We start from the raw sequence: 16,656 nt of genomic DNA on the forward strand, positions 1-16,656 counted from the left end.
GAAAACTGCTTCTTTCCAACAATATATACAAATATTCTGGATTTGGCTCTGATTGGACAGACAGGTCATGTGAGCAACCCCAGACCAGTGACAGTGGCTAGGAGGATGGGATCTACAGATGGGGTAGGGCTGGGATGGTGGATATTCAAAAAACAGAGGAGGCAATAAGTCAGCCCACTGTTAATATAACTATTAATATTAACACTGTTTATTGGATGTTTCCTTCATTCATGCAAGCATCTGATACTATCTTTCTATGCTATTTACCCAGCTGGGTTCTGCAGCTTTAATAAAGAATGCAAGGATCCCTGCTCTCCCTCCTGAAGTTTTCTTTCTAATGCAAGAGTGAGTAAGCAAGCATATTAGTTATCTGTTGCTATATAATAGTTAGCCACCAACTATTGGCTTAAAAGAGCAGGCATTTTTAATCTCACATTTTTCATGTGTTTGGGGTCCAGGAATGGCTTGGCTACATCTTTTGTAAGCCTGTGATCACACTGTCGTCAAGGCTGCTTTCTCATTTGGGGTCTAAGGACCACATTTCAAGCTCACATGGTCATTGGCAGCATCCAACTAGCAACAGGATTTAAGCCCTCAGTTCCTTACTGCACATTCCTCTCCCTGTGACAGTTCACTATGGCCAATGGCTTCTTCAAAGCCATCAAGGGACAGTCTCAGCAAGATAGACATTACATTCTTAGAGAACATAATCATGCAGGCACAATCACAAACATTGGACCAGTCTATCCATGTTCTGCTGGTTAGAAATGAGTCCCAGGAACCAATACCCACTCTCATGAGAAGGGGTCACCCAAGGGCAGGTAAACACAGAGGGGACCATGGGCTCTGCCTTAGAGTCCTTACTAGGGTCCTTAGTAGTCCACCTTACTACAACAAGTAAACCAAATATTAGACCAAGGGTGCTGAAGAGAAGTAAGGGTGGTAGGTAACTGGGAGAGGATGCTGTAGCCACAGCTATCAGAGATTTCATGTGTTTGAATCAAACATGAGTTGTCACCATGCCAAACACACAGAGAGGGTGTTCCTGGCAGAAGGCACAGTATCCCAAAGGCCCAGAGACGGGAAGAAACTTAATGTGTTTAAGGAAAAAATGATGTTGTCATGGCTGGGCCTTATCATGCAAGACTTCATGGAGTGAGTTTACACCAGGGGTCCCCAACCAGTACCGGTCCTTGGCCTGTTAGGAATCAGGCTGTACAGCAGGAGGTGAGCAGTGAGGGATCTAGGTTGCAGGCTCCTAATGAGAATCTAATGCCTGATGATCTGTCAGTGTTTCCTATCACCCCCAGCTGTGACCGTCTAGTTGCAGGACAACAAGCTCGGGCCTCCTACTGATTCTACATTATGATAAAATCTATAATTATTTCGTTGTGTGTTACAATGTAGTAATAATAGGAATGAAGTGCACAATAAATGGAATACACTTGAATCATCATGAAACCACTGCCCCACCCACCGCAGACTGTCTTCCACAAAACTTGTCCCTGATGCCAAAGATGTTGGGGACCTCTGGTTTATGCCAAAGAGCAAAGGAAAGACAATGAAGAATCTTACATGGGAGAGTGAAATGATCAGACTTGGGCTTTTATTTTAGGGGGGTGGTTGTTTGTTTTTCAGATGGAGTCTCGCTCCGTCACCCTGGCTGAAGTGCAGTGGTGTGATCTTGGCTCTGCTACCTCTGCCTCTTGGGTTCAAGTGATTCTCCTGCCTCAGTCTCTTGAGTAGCTGGGATTATAGGCACACCCCACCACCCTCAGCTTAAGTTTTTGTATTTTTAGTAGAGACGGGATTTCACTGTGTTAGCCAGGATGGTCTCAATCTCCTGAGCTTGTGATCTGCCCGCCTCAGCCTCCCAAAGTTCTGCCGCACCTGGCCGACTTAGGCTTTTAAAGATCACTCCATGGCCAATGGATGTGAAGCAGGAAGGCCAGTTGGGAGGTCAATAGAGGCCCAAGAGCCGAGAGGATGGTTGTAACTTAAAACATACTAGGCTGGGCATGGTGGCTCCTGCCTGTAATCCCAGCACTTTGGGAGGCTGAGGGGCAGATCACTTGAGGTCAGGAGTTCGAGACCAGCTTGGCCAACATGGTGAAACCACGTCTCTACTAAAAATACAAAACTTAGCCAGGCATGGTGGTGGGCACCTGTAATCCCAGCTACTCAGGAGCCTGAGGCAGGAGAATTGCTTGAACCTGGGAGGTAGAGACTACAGTGATGTAAGATCATGCCACTGTACTTCAGCCTGGGTGACAGCGTGAGACTCTTATCTCAAAAAAACAAACAAAAAAAAACCTTACATTAGGGCAAAGGTAGTGGAGACCTTCCTCATTTAGAGGGTCAGCAGCATTTGGTGATGGTGGAGAAGGAAAGGGGCCACAAGGTTGGCACCTAGGTTTTTAGCTTGAGCCAGTACTGGACAGTGACACTATTGTAGGAGTGCAGGACACGCTTCCTCTCCACCCACTAAAGGATCCCTGAAATGAACTGACAATAGACAGATTAACAAGAGAAAAGTCATACAAATTTATAAACATGCACATGGACACAGGAGTCCCAAAAATATGCAAATGATTGAAAGTTACATAGAGGGAGATGGGGGAAATGTAGGCAATTTGAAGGATTGTAAATGATTTTTAGGAGGATCGAATGGACTCAGAGCAAACCACAATGAGATACCATCTCACGCCAGTCAGAATGGCTACTACTAAAAAGTCAAAAAATAACAGATGCTGGCAAGTTTGTGGAGAAAAGGGAATGCTTACACATTACTGGTGGGAAGGCAAATTAGTTCAGTCACTGTGGAAAGCAGTTTGATGACTTCTCAAAGAACTTAAAACAGAACTATCATTTGACCCAGCAGTCCCATTATCGAGTATATACCCAAAGCAATAGAAATCGTTCTCCCATAAAGACCCATGCACGTGTATGTCCATCACAGCACTATGCACAATAGCAAAAATGGAATCAAATGTCCATCGGTGGTGGATAAAGAAAATGTGCTGCCATATACATCATAGAATACTACACAGTCATAAAAAAAATGAGATCATGTCCTTTGCAGCAACATGGATGCAGCCAGCAGTCATTATCCTAAGTGAACTAATGCAGGAACAGAAAACCAAACACCATATGTTCTCACATATAAGTGGGAGCTAAACATTGGGTTCATATGGAAATAAAGATAGAAACAACAGACATTGGGGTCCTACATGGAGGTGGAAGGTGGGAGGAGGGTGAAGATCAAGAAACTATCGGGTACTATGCTTATTACCTGGGTGATAAAATAATCTATTCACCAAACCCTCATGACATGCAATTTACCAGTGTAACAAACCTCCACGTGTACTCCTGGAACTAAAATACAAGTTTTTAAAAAGCAGACAACAGTTTGTAAATTATTATTTTTTTTTTAGAAACTGAATGGGACAAGTTATGGGAAGGTGAGGGGCAGAACTGCACTGCAAACGAAGGTAGTCTTATGCAGATTCTCAGGTAATCTCTCAGAATTGCCCTCAGCAAAATAGATGAAAAGTCTGTCCGGGCATGGTGACAACTTTTAGTCTCATTTGTGGTGGTTAATCTTTTCTGGTTATTTTGGATGCTAATCCACCATGTTGGCTTCTGATTAACCCCAGTCCCGTGGATGCCTCCTGATTCCTATTTTACTGTTCCTAGTGTAAGAGTATGTTGACCTTGATGTTATCACACAAATCATAGGCTATGATGCCTACAGCGTTCTTGCCTGTCCTGAAGGGTTGCTTTTAATTGGCTTGCTGAAGCAAGCATCCCCTTTCCCTATGGTATATGTATAGCCCTGGTGTGGGGAATAACAGTGCAGTACCTGTTTTGCCACCACCCAAGACCATACTTCTGTCTATAAGTTCCTTTAATAAATCATCCAAAACCAACAAACTGGATCTGTCTTCTCCCATCTTTGGTTCCTCAGCATTTGGGAGCCACTTTGTGTATTCACAGAAATTGAGACAATTGCATTTGTTTTGGAAGAAATTTTCCTTAGTCAGATAAGGAACTTCCAGAGAGAGCCTGATATGGTTAAGCTGTGTTCCCTCTCAAATCGCATCTTGAATTATAGTTTCCATTATCCTCACGTGTTGTGGGAGGAACCAGGTGGATATAATTGAATCATGAGGGTGGTTTTCCCCATCCTGTTCTCCTGACAGTGAGTTAGTTCTCATGAGATCTGATGGTTTTATAAAGGACTTATCCCTTCACGGGACACTTATTTTCTCTCCAGCCACCCTGTGAAGAGGTGCCTTCTGCCATGATTGTAAGTTTCCTGAGGCCTCCCCAGCCATGCAGACTGTGAGTCAATTAAGCTTCTTCCTTTATAAATTACCCAGACTCAGATATTTCTTCACAGCAGCATGAGAACAGACTAATACAGAGCCCCTCCCTGCACTCAAGAGGGCAGAAACAAGAGAAGGTTAGAAAATCCTTGGTTCTGAGGCAGTTTCTAGGGCCTTTCATTTTCCTTTAACTCAGAAGTGCTCTGCATGCCAAAGCAACATACTTTGGGGTATCCTTCTGTGTGCCTCAGTGGGGGCTGTGTGAAAATTCAACCCCTGCTTTGCTCATATTAAGTCAGACAGACCTTTTGGATACTAAGAGGATATGTCAAGTAGACAGCTGGCTTAGAAAGTAAGTTTGGGCTGGGGAGTATTTTTAGTGCTGAGAGCTTTACACAGCCTTCTTGTGGGATGCTCTCCAGAGTAGCCAGCAGATCATTTCAAAACATAGTTCTGATCACATAGACACCTTGTTCCAACTCTTCCAAGTGCACAGCGCTTTCCCACAGCACTTAGAAGTGCTAACTCCTTCCTCTCATGGATCAACCCATGATCAAAGACCAATCCCGGCTGCACACAGTGGCCCATGCCTGTAATCCTAGCAATTTGGGAGGCCAAGGCGGGTGGATCACTTGAAGTCAGGAGTTTGAGACCAGCCTGGCCAATATGGTGAAACCCCAGCTCTACTAAAAATCCAGTAATTGGCCAGGTGTGGTGGCATGTGCCTATAATCCCAGCTACCCAGAAGGCTGAGGCAGGAGAATCGCTGGAACCTGGGAGGCAAAGGCTGCAGTGAGCCGAGATGGCGCCACTGCACTCTAGCCTGGGTGACAGAGGGAGACTCCGTCTCAAAAAACAAACAAAAACAAAACAAAACCACAAAAACAAAACCAATTCAAGCTTCTGCTGCCTGCTACTTCTTTATATGCCATCAGTCTCTGGGTATGAGAGATAAAACTAAAGTTCAAAGGACTTGCCCAATTTAGCTAAGAAATGTGACATCTAAATCAAGGCTGTGCAATGAGGTTATTCATTTAGGTTCTGTTCTTTACACAGTCTGGGCCTAACCGGTCAAATGAAGTAAAATAACATGCAGAACCCTAGCACAGTGGCTGATACCAGAGAAGCCCATCAAGAATAGTTGTCAAGGGCTAGGCACAGTGGTTCATGCCTGTCATCTCAGCACTTTGGGAAGCCAAGGTGAGAGAATCACTTCAGCCCAGGAGTTCAAGAGCAGCTGGGGCAACATAATGAAACCTGCCTCTACAAAAATGCAAAAATTAGCTGGGGTTGGAGGTGCATACCTGTGATCTCAGCTACTGAGGAGGGTTAGGCAGGAGAATCGCTTGAGCCCAAGAGGTCAAGGCTGTAGTGAACTGTGATCACATCATTGCACTCCAGCCTGGGCAACAGTGAGACCCTGTCTCAAAAAGAGAAAAAGTTGTCAAAATGCATGGCTGCATGAATTATTTAAAACTGAGTGAAACAGGAACATGTAAAAGGCCTGTGGTTAACCAAGATTTGGAGAACTGTTAAGGACTTAAAGGCTAAGGTCATTACAAAGGTATCCTTCACCTTTTAGACACAGCTCAATGTGTGGCAGATTAGAAAGGTAATTAATCCCAGAGCATAAAAACGATGACTCTTTTACAATCATAATGTTAATTTATCAGTATGTCCAGGTTTCTTGTTTATTTTTGAGCATTTGCCATGTGCTAGGTGCCACATATATATATATACATACATACACACACATATATGTAGATATATGTATATGTATGTCTAGACATATATATGTGTCTATATATATATATATAATTTTTTTTTTTTGAGACACGGTCTCACTCTGCTACCTAGGCTGGACTACAATGGCATGATCACAGCTCACAGCAGGCTCAACCTCCCAGCCTCAGATCCACCTTAGCTCCCTGAGGAGCTGGGACCACAGGTACCCACCATCATGCTCAGCTAATTTTTGTATTTTTTGTAGAGACATGGTTTCACCATGTTGCCTAAGTTGGTTTTGAACTCCTGGGCTCAAATGATCCTTCCGCCTCAGCCTCCCAAAGTGGTAGGATTACAGGCATGAGCCACCATGCCTGACTGCCAGATGCTATTTTAAGCCCTATGCACATCAATACATGTTTCCAGTCCATCCTCACTACCACCTATTTTAGAGATAAGGAAGCCAAAAGATTGAGAAGTTAAATTGCCTAAGGGCATGTAGAATTAGAAGTGGGATTCTAACCCAGTTTGCCTGAGTGCAAAAGATACCCTTAGCTGGGCACAGTGACTCACACCTATAATCCCAGTACTTTGGGAAGCCGACGTGGGTGAATCACCTGAGGTCAGGAGTTTGAGACCAGCCTGCCCAACATGGTGAAAACCTGTCTCCACTAAAAATACAAATATTATTAACCAAGCATGCTGGTGGGCACCTGTAATCCCAGCTACTCGGGAGGCTGAGGCAGGAGGGTTCGCTTGAACCCGGGAGGTGGAGGTTGGAGATCACACCATTGCACTCCAGCCTGGGAGACAGAGCAAGACTCTGTCGCAAAAATAAATAAATAAATAAATCTAGATCGGTAGTTCTCAGTTGGGGGTGATTGTCCCCCCAACCAGCACCCCCAGAAGACATTTGGCAATGTCTGGAAGCATTTCTTTCTTTTTTTTTTTTTTTTTTTGCAATAGGGTCTTGCTTTGTCACCCAAACTGGAGCGCAGCGTCAACCACAGCTCTCTTGACCTTCGAGGCTTAAGTAGTGATGCTCCTGCCTCAGCCTCCCAAGTAGCAGGAACTACAGATGCACGGTGCCACACCCAGCATTGTTCTTTTCTTTTCTTTTCCTTTCTTTCTTTCTTTTTCTTCTTCTTCTTCTCCTTTTTTTTTTTTTTTTTTTTTTTTTGGTAGAGATGGGGTCTCACTCTGTTGCCAGGGCTGGTATCAAACTCCTGGGCTCAAGCGATTCTCCTGCCTTGGCCTCCCAAAGAGCTAGAGGCATTTTTGGTTATCACGATGTGCATGCATGTGTTGGGTGCCGCTGGCCTGTAATGGGGAGGGGCCAAGGATGCTGATCAACATCTCACCAACACCAAGACGGGCCTCCACAACCAAGAACTATCTGCGCCCAAATGTCAACAGGGCCAGGCTTGAAAAACCCTAACCTCAACAAATAATGAGAATTAAGAGAATCAGGCCAAGCAAGAGCAGGGTTGGTCTGGGACGGGGTCAAAATTGACCAGGTCCGCCTCAGAGTGGCCAGTGGCAATCGTGGCAACAGGGAAACACACACATTCCCAATTATGAAGTAGTTCAGTCAAACAGCTTTCGCATCAGTTACCATCCTTACCTTTTGTAACAGTCCAGAGATGTTATTCTGCTCTCATTGGAAGAGGAAATGGGGCTAACCTGTGGAATAAGTCACCTGTGGAAATTCTCAGAGCTAGCAAGTGACTAAGCCACAGAACCCAGTTATCAGCCTCTTAGCCCACATGCAGTTTCTTTCCTCCCTGTCCTGCTGCCTTTTTTGTTAAAGCAGAAGTGACAAGGACAAGACATTCAGAAGGTGGACTACAGTGGCCCATATGCCTCCAGCAGCCCACATTGTTCATCTTTCCAAAACTCAGGAGGAGACTCATGTCCCAGACACAAGCTCTAGGAGTCTCTATGCCCCCGTTTGGAGCTCCTATACTGGAGTTTCAATCCCCACCTGGAAACCTTAGAAAAACCATCAGAGGGAGATGCAACTGTTTCCTAATAAAAGCGTTTCATCTCTAAGCCAGTAGAGGGAGCGCACATCCAGGCCATCTGAAGCTGGCTCAGGTGAGACTTCAACAGCACCGAGAGCTAGAAGAAGCATTAGACGCCTGATCCTTGAACTTGAATGTGCCTATGCACAGGAGCCTGTCAAAAGCCAGATTCTGGCAGGGCGTGGTGGCTCATGCCTGTAATCCCAGCAATTTGGGAGGCTGAGACAGGCAGATCACCTGGGGTCAGGAGTTGGAGGACCAGCCTGGCCAACATGGTAAAACCACATCTCTCTAAAAATACGAAAATTAGCTAGGTGTGGTGGTGCATGCCTGTAGTCCCAGCTACTCAGGAGGCTGAGGCAGGAGAATCACTTGAACCTGGAAGGCGGAGGTTGCAGTGAGCTGAGATTGCGCCATTGCACTCCAGCATGGGTGATAAGAGTGAGGCACTGTCTCAAAAAATAAAAAGGCAGATTCTGAGTCTATAGGTCTGCGTTTGGACCTGAATTCCTGCATTGCTTATCAGCCACCAGGTGAAGGCTTCCACCAACCACAGCTTGAGTAGCAAGGTAATAGATGCCCTCTCCAACCCTCTCCAGTAGATGGTGGATCTGAGGCCCAGGTAGGATAGACTGCTGGAGGCCGAACAGAAAGACACCAGTGCCAGGGCTAGAACCCATGACTCCTACACCTAGCGCTCACTTCATAGCATCTTCCCTGCCCCTCGGACCCTGGAACAGGATTCAGGGAAGAGGATCCCTAAGTGTGGGTGAGAAGTAAGAGACTATACTACCTCCTTTGAATCAAGCTTGCTTCTTTTTTTCTTTCTTTCTTTCTTTCCTTTTTTTCTCCCTCCTTCGCTCCCTCCCTCCCTCCCTCCCTCCCTCCCTTCCTTCCTTCCTTCTTTTTGGTCAAACCACTTCCCTTGCAGAATTACCAGTAGAAATTCAAAGATGAACACAACCAGACTCCAATTCTTTTGAGCCTGGGGAGCCAAAGTAAAATAGATTTGTTAGTGAAAGTGATTCTTATTTTTGGTTAGTACAAATTTGGCATATAATCCAAAGACAAGCTTACATATAACTTGGTATGTTTTTATGAATGCAAAATATAGCCATAGGCTTTCTCCTAAGAATAAAGGTCCTTAGCTTGAATCAGTTTAGATGCTTTTACTTACAGAAAAAAAATTCCTCCCTTAAGTAATGGGAGCTCCTAAACTCTCACTAAACATGAAATCCAGAGGCAAGCGGTTCTAGTGTTGATTCAAGAACACAGTGAAGTTATTTAAGATTTAGGCTTTCCATGTTTTCACTCCACCATTCTCAGGGTATCTTAAGGGTGTTTCCTCATAGTTACAAAGTGCTGCCACAGCTCAGGGAATCACATCACATAATCACATCCAAAAGCAGGTAGAAAAGGGGTTAGGTGTTAGCTGTGCATACCTTTTTTGAAATAAGGAAAAAGAAACACCCTCCCAACTTTCCCTTAGGTCTCATTGAACAGAACTGTACCACCTGCCCACCTCTAAACAGAAGGGAAATGGACGTTGTCTTTGTTAACTCATGCCAAGCAGGATTGTTCCCTAAAGGTGTGCTATGCCACCTTTGAACAAAATCCAGGTTCTCTTAGCAAGGAAGAAGGGGATGAAGTGGGAAGGAAAAAGAAAGGGCAAGAAAATCCCTTTTAATTAAGCCCTACGCCATCTGCCCCAGTACACTTGTGTTTTAGCTGTATTTATTCACAAAGTAAGGATCTTCATGTGCTATGTGAGCAAACGGCAGGACCAAGGAGGATTAAATCTGGAACCTCAGTCGGGGGATCATACTCTCGAGAGAAGGAACAGTAACCAATGCTGCCTAGCAGCCCAGCCCGCACTCTGGAGTCCCTGGACTTAGCAGATGGAACTTGCTGTAACGAGGACCATATGTATTCATTTGCTAAAGCTGCCATAGAAAGCACCACAGACTGGGTAGCTTACACAACAGACATTTATTTTCTCACAATTCTGGAAGCTGGAAGTCTAAGATCAAGATGCCAGCAGGCTTCATTTCTCCTTGGCCTGTAGAGAGCTGTCTTCTTTCTGTGTCTTCTGCCTGTATCTGAATTTCCTCTCCTTGTAAGAATAGCAACCCTATTGGACTAGGGCCCATCCTAACAACCTCATCTTAACACAATTACCTTTTTTTTTTTTATTGAGATGGGGTCTCGCTCTGTCACCCAGGCTGGAGTGCAGTGGCGCGATCTTGGCTCACTGCAACCTCCACCTCCCAGGTTCAAGCCATGCTCCTGTCTCAGCCTCCTGAGTAGCTGGGACTACAGGCAGGCACCACCATGCCCAATTAATTTTTTTGTATTTTTAGTAGAGATGGGGTTTCACCATGTTGGCCAGGCTGGTTTCAAACTCCTGCCCTCAGGTGATCCACTCACCTCAGCCTTGCAAAGTGCTGGGATTACAAGCATGAGCCACCATGCCTGGCCACAATTACCTCTTTCAAGACCCTTTCTCTAGCCACATTTTGAGATTCTGATGTTGGGACTTCAATATATTAATTTGTGGATCACACAATTCAGTCCTCCAATTCAGCAAGCGTCCTTCTTTTCAATAGGATCAGAGCTGATGTTTCCTCTCCAAGTCTGATGTGCACCTTGCTTTAAAAGAGATATGATTATTATGCTTCTCATCCTAATTTTCAAAGGGCTTTTTACCAGGAGTGAATCTCAGGTTCCAGCAAATGCCTTCTTGGTATCTATGGATGTCATTGCATGAGGGTATTTTTTTACCTATTTATGTGATGTATTGATAGATTTCCTGTAATCAAACAGTCCTGGATCAGCAATCAGAATATATAAAGAAATCCTAAAAATCAATAGGGAAAGGACTTTTAAAATCTAGGATAAATTAGACAAAGGCTATAAACAGACAAGTCAGAGGAAGGGCCTCCTTCCTGCTGTGCAGATAATCACCTCGTGGCATCCTCACATGGCTGAGAGCAGAGAGAGGAAGCTCACTCTCCTGTCTCTTCCTGTAAGGGCACTTATCCCCTTTATGAGGGCACCATCCTCATGACCTAATTGCTTCCTAAAGCCCCACCTTCAAATATATCACATTGTGGTTAAGGACTTCAAAAACATATACACTGGCGATAGAACTTTGTATGAACTTGTTGTGGGGGGGACACAGTTGAGCCCATAATGCCATGAGTATAAGCCTGAGCACACACCTTGTTCCAGGGACTGCATGTTCTACCTTCCCCCCACCTCTGTGCTGCCAGTGATGAGACAGCTTCCCACTAAACACATCATCACTTTCAAACCAGAAGCAATGTTGTGGTGCCATGGATTTTCTGCTTATTGGCACAGTTGTGGCCACCATCAGAGATAATTCACATCTTTGCACCTCAACAGGAGACAAATTAAATTCCCTGTTGACTTAAAAGGGAGAAACTGAGGCAGAATTTAGAGAGTTTTTTGGTGCCAAGCTTGAGGATTGCAACCCCGGAGCATAGATTCAAGTTGCCCTGAATTATAGGTTCCTATTAGCAGCAGTTGCAAGTGGAGTTTTAAAGGCAAAAGAGGGGGACAGGGAGTGGGCTGATGCACAGTTGTTTGTCAGGGATTCTCCTGGTTTTTCAGAAATAATATTGCTGAGTGATTGGCTATACATTGTTAAGCTACAGGGTGTGGTTATATGTCTGGTGCGGCATTATTAGGTTAACTTACAGCTGCTTGTGACAATAGCAAGCAGTTTCGAGAGACAGATACTTATCTCAAGGGAGGAGTAGGGTGTGATGACTGTCTCATCTTAATGCCTCTAGTTCTGATAGTTTGAAGGACTCATATTTCTCAGATAAAAGTTATTTTCTTTTCTTATCCCCATCTCAGGGCCTGTATTCTCAGCCATGCCTCTTCTTTCAACTAGGATACATCACTGTTTGGAAATGATACTAGTTGAAACTTATGTGCCAAGTTCCTGAAGCTATAGCTGCTCCCATGCTCTTAGAGCCTATGTGCGAGCAACATTGCGTGTTTGTAATGTGTTGTCTGTGATGAAGTGCGGTAGCCTCTGCCTTCACTAGCACAGTGATTTCTATCCAGGCATGTGTTCCAGAGTCATCTGAGGAGCATGCATGTTTCCTTTTGCTGCTTAGACAAACTATTACAATTTACTATTATAATCTATGTTTTAAGCACACAGATTTATTCTGTTACAATTCTGAAGGTCGGAACTTTGAAATCACCTTCACTAGACTAAGGCCGAGGTGTCGGTGGAGCTGGTTCCTTCTGGATGATCTAGGGGAGGATCCACTTCCTTGCATTTCTAGCCTCTGGTGTTCACCTGTACCCCATGGCTTACAGCCCTTTCTCCATCTTCAGAGTGCTTCACTCCAGTCTGTTTCCATCATAGCATTGCCCTCTCCCCATAGTCGAAACTCCCTCTTACAAGCATACATGCAGTTATATTTATGGCCTACCTGGATAATTCAGATATTTTCCCCATCTGAACATTTTACCTTAATTATGACTGCAAAGTCCCTTTTGCCATATTAGGGAAAATTCACAAGTTCTGGGGGTTAGCACAAAAATATCATTTGGGCCATCATTTAGCCTCCTATAGAGCCTAAACATGTTTAGACTCCACTCCCTAAAGATTCTAGTTTAGTAGATGGTATCTAGTTTTATTTATTTTCTTTTGTTTTTTGAGATGGAGTCTAGCTCTGTCTCCCAGGCTGGAGTGCAGTGGCATAATCTCAGCTCACTGCAACCTCTGCCTCCCAGGTTCAAGCGATTCTCCTACCTCAGCCTCCCAAGTAGCTGGGACTACAGGTGCACGACACCACGCCTGACTAATTTTTGCATTTTTAGTAGAGATGGGTTTTCACCATGTTGGCCAGGATGGTCTCAAACTCCTACCTCAGGTGATCTGCCTGCCTCAGCCTCCCAAAGTCCTGGGATTACAGGCACGAGCCACCACACCCAGCTGATAGTGTCTAGTTTTGTAGGTGGTATCTTCCTAAAGATTCTAGTTTAGTAGATGGTGTCTAGGCCAGAGGCCTGTATAATCAGGTGCACATTCTACCAGCTATGTACTTGATTTCATATGCCTTGGTCTAGCACACAGATTTATTCAACCTACAGTTATTGTCCATAATGTCATGAGTTTTTATTTCTAGTTCTTAGGACAGTGCTGTTATCCTGATGTTCAGATACTCAAAAGCTGACTTTGGACAACACACACATAAATATAATAGTAGCCAGGGGAGGCCAAGGTGGACAGATCACAAGGTCAAGACATCGAACCATCCTGGCCAACATGGTGAAGCTCCATCTTCACTAAAAAATACCAAAATTAGCTGGGCGTGGTGGTGTGCACCTGTAGTCCCAGCTGCTTGGCAGGCTGATGCAGGAGAATTGCTTGAACCCAGGAGATGGAGGTTGCAGTGAACCGAGATGGCCCCATTGCACTCCAGCCTGGCAACAGAGTGAGACTCTTTCTCAAAAAAACCAAAAAAATACAATAGTTATCTCTTTGGACCCTCACATGCTTCCAAAGTAGGTTGTATTCCCTTTTTACAGATGTGGAAGCAGGCTCAGAGATTGTTCCGTCTGCCCAAAGCCACATAGCCAGGAGGATGTAGATCCAGAACCCAAACTCAACTCCTGCTCTAGAGCCCTGTGCATCCCACCGAACTTCCTAATGCAGAACAGGGCAGGGGAAAGTAGTACATTACGGGTGGCTTCCCAGGGAACACAAGTCTGTTTTCAACTCCTGCAACCTTCACCATCAATCAGAACTGCTCAAACGATTAGAATCCCAAAGCTCCATCATTCTACTCTTGACACCTGTATGACAGTTACAGCCCATCACTACATGATAAGGGAGATTGCAAGCACTCCAGTGTGGTTGAAGCAGCAGTCTTTTAGGATTTAAGATGAACTCTCTTCCCACACAGTTCCTGTCTGAGGAGGCTGCCTCCCCCATATATAGTAGGATGTGTACTTTCAGAAGGCGAGAACATGACTTTAGTTAACTGCTCCCAGGCTACCATGGCAACAAGTGTTCATCCCGGCAGCTGCTCCACACCAGCTTGGTTTTCCACTCTCAAAGTTCTGCTTTAGCATTTTTGACAAACACCTCAGAACCAAGTCACACTGTGGGCTGCCTCGAGACCCAGGGGACCTTGATCCCAACTTGTGGCTCTACACACGTGGACCAACTTGCAGATGAGAGGCTCTAACACTGTAATCAAGGGGCTGTGACATCCTGGGGAAGCTTCTCCAGAGCACAAGTTGCTCATCTGTAAAATGCACATTTTTAAGTCATGTTTTTCAAGTTGTGGGTAGTTTTAATTTCCTATTATAGTTGTAACAAGTTAGCTTAATGGCATAAAACAATCTCATAATCTGGAGGTCAGAAATCTGAAGTGGTACAGCAGAGCTGTGCTCTTTCTAGAGGCTTTATGGGAAAATATTTTCTTGTTCCCCGACTGGAGGCTGCCTGTGTTCCCTGTGACCCTGTATCATTCCAATTTCTGCTTCCATGGATACCTTCAATTCTGACTTCCCTGTTTTTATATGAGATGGAGTTTCACTCTTGTTGCCCAGGCTGGAGTGCAATGGTGCAATCTCAGCTCACTGCAACCTGTCTCCTGGGTTCAAGCTATTCTCCTGCCTCAGCCTCCCGCATATCTGGGATTACAGGTGTCCACCACCCATGCCCAGCTAGTTCTTAGCATTTTTAGTAGAGATGGTGTTTCACCATATTGGCCAAGCTGGTCTCAAACTCCTGATCTCAGGTGATTCCCATGCCTCAGCCTCCCAAAGTGCTGGGATTAAAGGCATGAGCCACTGTGCCCAGCTGACCTTCCTGTTTTATAAGGACACTTGTAATTGGACACTTGTAACTGGGATAATCTTACCATGTCAAGACCCTTAATTATATCTGCTGAGTCCATGTTGCCATGCAAAAGTAATATTTACAGACTCTATAAATTAGGATGTAATTCCTAGATGTGGGTCAGAAGGTAGGTGTCATTCAGCCTACCACATAGGGTCAGGAAGCCATTTAAGTGGCCATTACTTTTTAATGCCATTAAAAAGCATGGTACATGAAATTTAGTTATGATGCATAATACGACTTGATAAAGTCACATAGAATTTTAAATCTAAGACTATTTCTTGCTTTATCATTAGCAGAATGCCTGATATCCTTAAAAGCAAGGTCCAAAGAAGGGTTTGAAGATGATTTGAGCTTTTGACCCTATTACTCTAGAAATGCCAGACCCTCCAACAAGGTAGGAGTGGTTCTTTCCACACAGCAGAGTTGAGTTTTACTTATAAGACCTAACCAAAGGATTTAGAAAGCTACCTTTTAAGTCTGTGGAGCAGAACTTTAGAACAGGCGCCAGGCACGGTGGCTCACACCTATAATCCCAACATTTTGGGAGGCCTAGGTGGGCAGATCACCTGAAGTCAGGAATTCGAGGCCAGTCTGGTCAACATGGTAAAACCCCATCTCTACTAAAAATATAAAAATTAGCCCAGCGTGGTGGGAGGTACCTGTAATCCCAGCTACTCAGGAGGCTAAAGCAGGAGAATCACTTGAACCCAGGAGGCGGGAGTTGCAATCAGCCAAGATCATGCCTACAGAAGACAACAAGATGACCAGATAGCCATTACAATGTTCAACCTCAAGGTTAGATATTGAAAAAACCCAAGAATATGACGACTCTGAGCTGACATTTAAGTCTAGCCACTAGAAGCTTTCTTCACTTTTTCTCCCCCCTGCCATGTATAGATTTGAAATGTTTCCTTGCAAAAATTTTAGACTCGAGTTTTCTAGTGGAATACAAGCGAATTTCCATATATCTTGAAGGTATCGAAGAGCTGCAGTGTATGGCAGACACTAACCATGTTGGTGACATAATTGTTGCTTAAAATAAGACTGGACACCTGGCCGGGCGCGGTGGCTCAAGCCTGTAATCCCAGCACTTTGGGAGGCCGAGGCGGGTGGATCATGAGGTCAAGAGATCGAGACCATCCTGGTCAACATGGTGAAACCCTGTCTCTATTAAAATACAAAAAAAATTAGCTGGGCATGGTGGTGCGCACCTGTAATCCCAGCTACTCAGGAGGCTGAGGCAGAATTGCCTGGACCCAGGAGGAGGAGGAGATTGCGGTGAGCCGAGGTCACACCATTGCACTCCAGCCTGGGTAACAAGAGCGAAACTCTGTCTCAAAAAAATAAATAAAAAAAAGACTGGGCACCCTCAGGAGATCGAGATCGAGATCAAATGCAGGTAGTGGAAAAGTAAATGAAGGCTCAGGTGAATGGTAGAGTCTGATACTTGCAATGTTATCATTGAGCCTTAGGAAGCTGGTACTTCAGAACTCCTTTCCCTACCAAAGATTGCATGCCTTTAATTACGACTGTAAGTGAGAAGGTAACTAAGTCCTTCTAAGCTCAGGAAAGTCATAAGCTTGAGTGTACCTTGAGTTAGGAATTACCTTGGACTAGGCTCTTATATTACTTTCTTAGGAACATCTAGTTTCCCTTCCCTTAAAAAAGGGGGATAGGAGGG

Source organism: Callithrix jacchus, chromosome 12 (assembly GCF_049354715.1).
Source record: "Callithrix jacchus isolate 240 chromosome 12, calJac240_pri, whole genome shotgun sequence".
NCBI lineage: Eukaryota > Metazoa > Chordata > Mammalia > Primates > Cebidae > Callithrix > Callithrix jacchus.